Source organism: Sceloporus occidentalis, unplaced genomic scaffold (assembly GCF_023333645.1).
Source record: "Sceloporus occidentalis isolate IW3139 unplaced genomic scaffold, rSceOcc1.0.p SCAF_7, whole genome shotgun sequence".
In the NCBI taxonomy this organism is placed as follows: Eukaryota; Metazoa; Chordata; class Lepidosauria; order Squamata; family Phrynosomatidae; genus Sceloporus; species Sceloporus occidentalis.
Window position 1 is genome coordinate 9,193,955 of NW_028316987.1, and position 10,774 is coordinate 9,204,728.

Sequence of the window (10,774 nt, forward strand, 5' to 3'; positions counted from 1 at the left end):
TGGGCTGAAAGCTTTCATTGCATCCATTGTCAGACCCATCTATTCATTTATGAACCACACTTTTCAATATATGCATTTTAAAACAAGAGAGGTACTCTACCCACACCTTTGTAAAAAAAGGGAGTTTAGCACTGATGCCATGGCTCTCTACATGTTCTACAGGCATCTCTCAATATGAGGATTGTGTTAAGGTTTGCCAAACAAAGTGATGTGTGTGTCAATTTGTGGAAAAGGCTTAACTTCACTCAATAGCCTCTCCATAGGGAAACCTAGCAATTAAAGTAAGTTAAATACATGAGACTAACAAAGCATTAACCTTTACAGAGCTGTCAGACTAATGTCAAGGAGATGTTTATGTCTCTCCCAATCAGTTATCTGAATGCTACACAGACAGCTATTGAAGCCAAGTGGTAAGAACTTTGATTAAGGCCATAACCTATGGGGTTTAAGACCAGTCCAGATCTGTAACACTCTCATACAACTCTCAATTCTTTGTTAACCTATCTGATTCCAATATAACACAGAAAATCTTCCAAAGCATAGGACATCATCATGACTCTAGAAAGGAGAGAGAATGAGCCATATGAAAAAGAGTTCTGTTTATTAACTTGGAGAAAGAGAGATATGTGCATAGTTATGCTGAATAAAGGAATTCCAAGATAGCAAGAAGGCAACCATTCAGCAAACTACCTGCAAAAATCTAGTGAAAAGAAACTGACATTCTGCTCATGAACTCTGAAATACTTAACACTAACCTTCCACACATGTAATAATTCTACATATAAAATTGCTACACATTAGCTTGCAAATTCAAGTGACCCCCTTCCAAATAATCATCCCACAAAGGATCATCACAGCCAGTATTTAACTCACAAACTTGTTACTTCTTTGAAAAGTTTCACTCTTTTAAACTATGCCTATAACACTGTTAAGTATTATTTAAGCTGGGGATTTCCTTCATTCAAAACATAATACATACTAGGCTTCAGGCTTGAGGACTAACAGGTATGAGTCACAAGACCCTTTAGCCAACAGGTTCTACTGGCACAATCTCAATGCAAAAGGTAAGATTTAATTTCTGGCAAGCCCTCCTAACTGCCATGACAGAATGTGTATGTTTTAGCAGGACACTGGCTTCTAACCCTAGTGTTCCACTGAAACAGTAGTGTTCATGGAGCACATGTGCTGTATCATGCATAACTTCCTAGTCCTTTTAAGGAAGCACTATTTTGTGGATTTGGGATGTTATTGTACTTTGCGACATGGCCAACATGACTACCCTTGGATATAGTCCCCTTTTGTGACACATTATTCCTGTAGCTACCACACTATGTCTGCTAAGGCCTCTCCTCCTGTCAATGTAGCATAGTGAATTACAACCTGCACCATCCACATACTTTCAGTGAGACTTATCCCACCAACTTCAATCTAAGCATAACCAGTATGACACTGTTGTTGTGTGCCTTCAGGTCATTTCTGATTTATGGGGACACTCAGGCCTCATATCATGGGATTTTCTTAGCAAGTTTCTTCAGATGTGGTTTGCCATTGCTATCCTCTGAGGCTGAGAGAACTTGCTTTACACAAGGTCACCCAGTGGGTTTACATGGCTGAGCCAGGATTTAAGCTTTGGTCTCCAGAATCCTAGTCCAATGCCCAAGTCACTATACCATGCTGGCTCTCTAGTATGACTGCTACCTCTTCCAAAAACCCACTCAAGATAGCAATTACATGTGAGTAGGATTGATAGCATTGTCTTCCATCTCACCTATATTAATCAGGGATGCTTCAGGCTCATAGTTAACTATCTTGATAGACTATTCTGTCAGACACCCTCAACCAATCTCTCAATCCAGGGTTCAGAAGTAAAACAATAAGATCTTTAGCATCTTCTACATGTTTAGATACATTTGTTTTTTTAAAAAGTGCAATAAAGTGCATTTCCATTACCACACCAGCAAAGAAAGCAGGCATGACTTGTTCTAAGACAACCACGCCTAGGGAAACAAAGCCCTTACAGTCACACCTATATAACTTTACCTTTCCCATTTTATCCCAGCAATTTGCTCATTTAAAAGGCTTGCACAGCTGCTCTTTGAGTAGCCTCCCCAAGAAACTTCAAAATGGCATTTGTATATTTGTCTTAAATGTAGTTTCAGTGAAAATAAGTAATGGCCAATCTGACCATGCACATACATGGTCTGAGGATTTCTAGCATGACTCACTCACAGGAATGAAGTCATATGGCTGCCTTGCCACAAGCAAAATGCATAATTCGGTTAACTACACCCAAATCTACCCACTTTGGGCAACTTTCAAATAAGATAGTAAAACAAAAGCATCAGGAACCAGTATACCTGGTTGATATCAGAAGTGGTGTAACTAACACATTCTTAAAGTATGAAAATTTAGTTCAAGAACAGCCCATTAGAAGGTCACAAACTTCAATCTCTATGTGGATGTTTGTTGTTGTTGCTATTATTGTTTTCTATAAAGAGACAAATTCAAATATAGAGACTGAAATATGAGCATTTATTGGGATCCAAATGGGTCAGAAATTGTTCAGGACCAAAATAATATTTTTAAAGCTCCAGTACCAACTGCAGTCCTTTCAAACAATACTGGTCCACTGTTCTATTGTCTTTGTTTTAAATGAAGGAGATGAGGTAGGTTCAACCTGTAGTAAAAGTAGTCATATTCATACATGGTATTTTTTGTCATTATTCTTCAGCAAAATCTTAAAGCCCAGAGGAAAATCAGTGAAGGGGTGAAAGACATACCATAACAAATATGCTTAAACTGGTGGGAGAAGGAAGAGGAAATAAGCAAGCTCTAGGACACCATACAGAACATTAAGCAGGAAGGCAGAATTAAGCGGGAAGAACTTGCAGAAGTTTCTGGTTTCTGATAAAAGTCATGGTTGTGACATTCATTACAACACTTTTGGAGAATTCAAATGCTAGCCAAAATTCTTCCATATTGGTTGGGCCTGAACTTGGAGTTCAATTTAAGACCTGCTTGGCTCTTTGAGGAAGGCACATTGTGCTACCTGCACATACATGCCTGCACACATTTTATTATACTGATCAGTTCCATCCAGATTGGATCTCTCTCTCTCTCTTTTCCAGGCACCTTCTTAGTTTCTCTTTTCCCAGGCAACTCCCCAGCCTTATCCTTTCATCTGTGCTGCAAGCCTGATTAATTAAGCGAATCATTTGGCTAATGCAATTAGAACACCCTTTGCCTCACCCTGTGCCAGGATTAAAAGGCAGCCGCAAAGAAAGGAATTCCCAACTCTAACCCAGCAGCCTCCTTTTAGGTTGAGGACAGCTTCAAAAAACTTATCCCAAGAAATATTTTTGGTGGGGAAGATAGACTCCAATCTTCCACGTATAGGGATAAATGTAAGGGATGTGTTGAACTACTGGAGATGCACGCTGGTACAGTCCATGAACAATGTTTTGGTTGGCTTAAAAATGCATTCATTCACAAAGAAATCAGAATTCAAGAACAACACTCATTGACTCATCCACCCAAATCTCCCAGGGAGCAAAGTACATAGGAGGGGAGGGGACTAGGTCTAAAGAAGTAGCCACAGCCATTTTTAACAGTGTATACAGCAAACCCTCAAACTTGGAACTTGAGATTTCTGTCTTTATCTGAGAATTGCTGGATCTTATAGTTGTGGAGAGCACATGTTATAAGTACATTTTCTTGGAAAGGGCTTGTCAGAAGGAACATATTTCAGGTGTAAAGTCAGGCTATCAAAAGCATGAGGGAGAGATCTTAAGGTACACCACTTTGCTCTACATATCTTCCTGCTGTGGCTACCACATAAAGAGCAGTGCTTTTCAGCCTACCTGATGTGGTGGACCAGGTTTTCCCCCCTCTAATGCACCAGGGACCAGTACCATATTTGAGTCCACTGGCTATAACTGTTTCTTTCCTTCCTGGAAATTCCCTGCAGATGGACAGCTAACGCCTCACAGACCAGCACCAGTCTAGGGGCCCCTAGTTTGAGTAGCACTGATATAGAGCACTATTAGGTTGGCAACCTGTTAATGACATACACAAGTGTTAAGTTCACTTTATGGATATGTCCCTGTTTTAGTCCTTGCAGAACTTGGTATTCTCTTCCACCCTCGACATCCACCAAAGCATCTCCAGGGCTCACCATTTTATTGCAAAGGCCACCCTGAATGGCTATTTTGTGACTGGTGGAGAGCAAAGGGATTTAGAGAAGTATCTAGCTATGCCTCAGTGAATCTTAGCTGAAGATGCTATCGACCTATATCTGGCTATTGGGGGCACAGGCAGATGCTACTCCAATGCTGATACACTCTACCAGACGGACGACAAAGGATCTTGGCTCTAAACAACTGCCCAATTTCCTGATTGGACAACTGAGATAATGGGTGATTTGTCCACATCTACAGAATCACCTAAAGACAAAGGTGAGAGATCTAGGTCCTGAGTCCTAAATCTGATACTCACAGGTCAGCCTCAGCTTCAGCCTCCCAGTTTCCCCAGTTCCATGTATCTTAGCCTGACCAAAGCAACAAAGAGTATGAGAGCCCTACAAAACCAAAGTTTCAAGACATACAAAGGGAAAACTCAGGCACACCTACTAACTCAGCAGGCTTTCCTTCGAATTTTTTTTACCAATCCAAAACACATGAGATCCCTTCCTAGTGCACAGTTCCCGGTCCCTACACATCTATAAACAGTATGCAAGCTTCCTAGAATATATTGTTAAGTAGGGCTGCTTATTTCAAGGTCATACAGAAGTTCTACCGCAGAACCACCAAGATGAAATCCTAGTCTCAAGTGCCCACTTCCTTTACTCTAATCACAAAAGTGCATTTCCTGCATTTACTCTCTCTCTCTCTCTCTCTTTCATACACACACACAGACACACACACTCTCTGTTTGCATTATGTAACACAATTTACAAGGGCTAAGCTTAAAAATGGATGGAACTGAAGATACAGGACATACACAGGGAACATATACAGTCAGCAGCTTCTGGGTTTCCAGTTTCCCTTCCCCAAAACACCAACAGTCTTGTGAAGCACATAAGATTCCCATATGACTCACTCAGCACACAAAGCAGCAAAATACCTGGTGTTCTGGGTCTTTTAAGTAGTAACAATAGAGCTGCGTCAGAAAGCAAACATGTCAAGACACTTATGCTTTAAGCAAGAACATTAGCAACAGATTCATACACCAAGCTGAATGAGCTGTGATCTTGTCATTCCATTAGCTAGAGAAAGTTTTTTAAGCATCCAAAACTGGGCTAGCAAGGGAAGACTCAAGTTTGAGCAAGACTACACCAACAGCAATTCTGCAGCTACAAGGAAGCTCTCTCTTTACAAAGAGACAAATGTTTTGCTCTTCTTGTTTAAGAGAGACACAGGATAATTAAGCACCAGCAACACCCACATTGCTAGCCTCAGCCCTCCAGAAAAAGATCATGCCGAGAGTTGGATAAAACAAATGTGCTTATGTCACTGCAATTCTCACATAATTTAGGTATCAACTCAGTATGGAGTTAAAATGACTTATTCAATATAAACAGTGCTTGCAATTCTATGTCCCTTTCAACTGCCTTCCCAGCTTTCAACAGCACCTGATGCTAGCAACTTTGGTTGGTTGTTTTAAGAGTCTTAATTCTTAGTATGGCTTCACTCTCCAACAACAGGCTGTCCTCAATAAGTATCTTGAGCCATGTTCCAGCATCCAAGTACATCTGTAAAACAGAGCTCTTTCTTTTAGTACCTGACTTGCTACTTAGATTCACATTAATGCAGAAACATTTTATGCTGTGCAATTAACTATTCTAATTAGAACACATTTAGAGATTTTAAGAGGCCCTTCAAAGAACATACACTTTTGGCAACCCAAAAAAACCCTTCCTAGAAATTACCCCCATTCAATTAACAAACTGTGTTCCATCAAAAGTCTGGCAAAGGTTTTCTACTGCGCATCTAATATTTGGTGAAGTGGGAAACCATTTAATATATATCCTATATATTTAAGAAGAAAGTCCTAGCATGGCTATATACACCTTCACCACTAAGAGACTATCTGAACTGATTTTTCAATGTTTATGTTGTGACAAGAAACAAACAAAAAAAAAAATTGGCTGAACTTCTACAAGTATTTCCAGAGAAGAAGCAAAAAGAAACCCAGTTTCCAAAAACACCCGAAATCTCCATACTATCACCAAAACTCTTTTAACTGTTTACACTTTAGAAGGTAGCAATGTACCTTGTGCTTCTTTCTTTAATGGAAGACTATTAAAATGGCTGAAGGGTGATGAATAATTTGCTTCTGGGAAAACACAGATCAAAGGGTGTGTCTGGAAGAGACAAGCGAGGTTATGAAATTCCAAAACACAACAACTCACTGTTGGAACATGATAGCCAAATATCACCAATACTTTTTTTTAAAATAGTGGATTATGAACGACGGAAGCAGCTTGCCAATCCCTTATCCACAGACAGATTTTGTAAGTCACAAAAGAGACATTTGGTACCACACACACTTTTTACAATGGACAAAGGCAGTGCTCATATACATATTTCCTTCTGTGAATGCTGGGGAGGAGGGATGTCATTCAACTGTCACAGATGGAAGGGATAATAACTATTTTAGCTGCATCTTTCAGCCTATTGCTAAACACAGAAAGCCACATTTAAATAAAACAGAGTCTTGCAGAAGTCAAAATTAACATACATATCCCACATTTTCCCTCAGATTCAAGCGACATGCTCTCTTCCCTCACCACTGGTCTCTGTTTACAGGATCTGATCTGCCCCCAACCTAGACTTTGCATGGCTAAGTACTAATATTCCACATTAATGTGGGGTCACAATACATGTCAGTTGCAAGGGCACAGACCTCCAGACAGGAACAAGAACAGCCCTAAACCAGGGGATTCAAACAATAATAACTCTGGGTTCAGAAATTCCCACCCAGCCAACATCTGGCTCCTTCTTCTGTCCCTCCCTCCAATAATGTCTAATATCTGCTTCCATCCCTGTCCAATTTCTTCTTATTATTTATGATTGAGAAGGGCCTATCCTTCCCCACTTTCACCAACAATTCTTGGCATGGTGTACTTCCACCTCCATTTACTCTTCTCACTATGGATCTACAAAGGCTTGCCCTTCCCTGCTTTCACCAACAATTCAGTGCATGTTGTACCTCCACCTCCATTTACTCTTCTTCCTTATGATCTACAAAGAATTGCTTTTCCCTACTTTCACCAACAATTCTTTGCAAGTTAGATCTCCATTTCCCCCTCTCATTCAGGATCTATAAGGCTTGCCCTTCTCTATTTTCAGCATGGTGTACCTCCACCCCAACATACCTCAAGCTAGAACAGTGACCCCCATCTCCTGCACCTTTACAACCCTCTGACCATAACCCCACTGATCCAATCTGGGACCCCAATGGCTTCAGTTTCAAGATCCTTCCTAACTTCCTTACATCCATTATAGACCTCCAACTCTATTTATTCTTCCCTACTGAAAGTGGGCATTCCTTCTGCCCACTTTCAGCTCCTTTACTCCCCAGTGCTGAGGTCTTCACTCCCCAAACCTTCACTTCTCCCCACTCCATACATTCCTCCATCCCTCCTTCAGACCCACCTTGCATCCAGACAGTTAAAACCACCACCGCATCTGATCTTTCTAACAAAGTGCCAAATCTTTAGACCCAACCAGGGCAACACAACACAACAGCACCCCACTCACCCAGATTAGCGCCTCACCGCTTCGCCAACCGGTGGCTTTGTAAATCCTCTCCCAGGTGAAATCTCACTTCATCCCCCAGCCTCCCAAAGGGACACCACCCCCAAGACACTGCAAGAAGGTTTTGTGTGTTGTTTGCCTGCATTTCCAACTTATGGGGACCCTAAGGCGACACTATCGCATGGTTTTCTTGGCAAGTTGCTTCAGAGGGGCTTTGCCATTGCCACTGCCTTCCCCTGAGGCTGAGAGAGTGTGACATTTGACCAAAGGATCTCTAACCCCATATTTACACACACACACACTCTCCAAAACCAATCTGTCCTTTCTTTTGGTTTTGCTGTGCACTCCCCATTTGCCCCCAGGCGGCTCTCTTGCCCCTTTCCTGTGTAGGGTTTCCCCATCGGCAATGAAGGGATGACTGGAGCATGTCCAAAGGAGGTCGACTAAAATGGTGAAGGGTCTGGAAACCATGTCCTATGAGGAACGCCTTAGGGAAGTGGGGATGTTTAGCCTGGAGAAGAGATGGTTAAGAGGTGATATGAAAGCCCTGTTTAAATACTTGAAGGGATGTCATGTTGAGGAGGGAGCAAGCTTGTTTTCTGCTGCTCCAGAGAATAAGACACAGAACAATGGATGCAAGATACAGGAAAAGAGATTCCACTCAACATTAGGAGGAACGTCCTGAGAGAAAGGGCTGTTGGACAGTGGAACACACTCCCTCTGATTGTAATACAGTCTCCTTCCTTGGAGGTCTTTAAGCAGAGGCTGGATGGCCATCTGTCTTTGGGGATGCTTTGATTGAGAGTTCCTGCATGGCAGAATGGGGTTGGGCTGGATGCCCTTGGGGTCTCTTCCAACTCTAGGATTCTATGGTTTGAGCGTTGGACTATGGCTCTGGAGAGGAGGGTTCGAATCCCGCTCTGCCCCTGAAACCCCCCGGACAACTATACTCAAGTCACACTCTCTCAGCCTCAGAGGCAACCCACCTCTTTGGAAACTTGAAGTGATATAGGTCCGCTTTAGGGTGGCCACAGGTCGAGAAGAAAAACAAGAAACAACAATATACACTATAGAGCCGCCCAACCACACCCAGCCCCGTTACTTTAGTTACCCTGAGTTACTCTAGTTACCCCGAGTAACTTCGTTACCAACGGAGCCGACTCACAACCGCTGGCTCGGGGCGCCCCCTCCCCACAAACACACTTCCCGAGGGGCTTCTCCCCTTCCCCGCGTCGGGACCCACCTGCCGTCGCCAGCGCCCTTCTCGCCTCCGCCCCGCTCCGAGTGACTCGCCTCCTCAGTGAACAATGGGGGAAAAGAAGAGAGACCTCGCCTGAGCCCAGCCCTGGTCCCCATGGACACAGGCCACGCCTCCCGCGGCTCTGGTTGGCTGCTCGGAACACCATGGGGCGTGGCCACCCCATCCGTGGCCACGCCCAATTTTGCCTCGGCGTTCCCGTCTTTTGATTGGAGAAGGAGGCGGGGCCGAGGGCTGCGGCTCGAGGCGGGTGGGGAGGCGGAGCCTGGCGGATGTGGGCGGAGCCAATGGCCAAAGGGCGTGGCCGAGAAGGGGGAGGGAAGGGAGGGAGGAGTTTGAATGAAAAGGGTTTTATGAAGCGAAAGGGAACAGTCTCTGGCGTGTATTAAAACAAATGACAGGACTTGCCCATAGAGAAGCCCTACTTGTCCATAGAGAATCATTGGGGAATACCTGCCCAGTAATTCCCCAGTGATTCCCTATGGGCAAGTATGGTTTCCTATGGGAAAATATTCCTCAATCATTCCCTATGGGCAAGTGAACTTCAACAGGGAGAAATGTAAGGTACTGCACTTAGGGTGGAAAAATGAAATGCACAGATATAGGATGGGAGACACTTGGATGAATGAAACTACGTGTGAAAGGGATCTAGGAGTCCAAGTAGACCACAAGTTGAACATGAGTGAACAGTGTGATGGGGCAGCTAAAAAGGCCAATGCAATTTTAGGCTGCATCAATAGAAGTATAGTGTCTAGATCAAGGGAAGTAATAGTGCCACTCTATTCTGCTTTGGTCAGGCTCCACCTGGAATATTGTGTCCAGTTCTGGGCAGCACAATTTAAAAAGGATGTTAAGAAACTGGAGCATGTCCAAAGGAGAGTGACTAAAATGGTGAAGGCTCTGGAGACTATGTCCTATGAGGAATGACTTAAGGAGCTGGGGATGTTTAGCCTGGAGAAGAGAAGGTTAAGAGGTGATATGATAGCCCTGTTTAAATACTTGAAGGGATGTCATATTGAGGAGGGAGCAAGCTTGTTTTCTGCTGCTGCAGAGAATAAGGCACAGAACAATGGATGCAAGCTGCAGGAAAAGATTCCACCTCAACATTAGGAGGAACACACTTCCTCGGAGTGTAGTGGAGTCTCCTTCCTTGGAGGTCTTTAAGTAGAGGCTGGATGGCCATCTGTCGGGGATGCTTTGATTTGGATTTCCTGCATGGCAGGGGGTTGGACTGGATGGCCCTTGCGGTCTCTTCCAACTCTATGATCTAAGTATTCCCCTATGATCCCCTATGGGCAAATATCCCCCAATGATTCCCTATGGGCAAAGATTCCCCAATGATTCTCTATGGGCAAGTATGGTTTTCCTATGGGCAAGTAGTGCCATTTGTTTTAGTACATCCTCCATGCAAAGTAGTTTTTACTATTACTATTATTATTGTTATTACTGCATCCATTTCATCCACTTACATTTAGTTTATTCACTTTCTCCAACAGCAGGTTCTCAAGGTGGATTCCCTAGCATTGAGCCAGGGCAGTTAAAGCGGTCTCAAACTGCCTTATTTCTCCAGTGTGTTTTGGACCTTTTAGTCTTGAGATAATGAATTTATTGCACTCAGAATATTTAATGCTGCACTGATAGGATAAAAAGTCTTCCTAATGACAACATGAAAAAAATCCCAACAGCTCCATAATATTAATTCCTCTGAGAGCTAAGATATACTCTGCACTGCAAAAATAATCCGGTTTGACACCACTTT

The 10,774-nt window shown here is 43.1% G+C and overlaps 1 protein-coding gene across 8 annotated transcripts in view; it reads right to left on the minus strand.

Annotated features, from left to right (window-relative positions):
- LOC149309128 (junction plakoglobin) overlaps positions 1-9,073 on the minus strand; it is a 67,985-nt gene extending 58,912 nt beyond the window's left edge. For 2 of the 8 annotated variants that reach the window (XM_089531847.1, XM_089531849.1), the window contains exons 1-3: positions 9,001-9,060; positions 6,271-6,361; positions 5,630-5,749 (exon numbers count right to left, since the gene is read on the minus strand). The gene's annotated coding sequence lies outside the window, so the exon portion shown is untranslated. Of the gene's footprint in view, positions 1-5,629; positions 5,750-6,270; positions 6,362-9,000 lie in introns of all 8 variants that reach the window. The other 6 variants (XM_089531843.1, XM_089531842.1, XM_089531848.1 and 3 more) reach the window with 5 other exon arrangements.
- Positions 9,074-10,774: the final 1,701 nt, after the last annotated feature.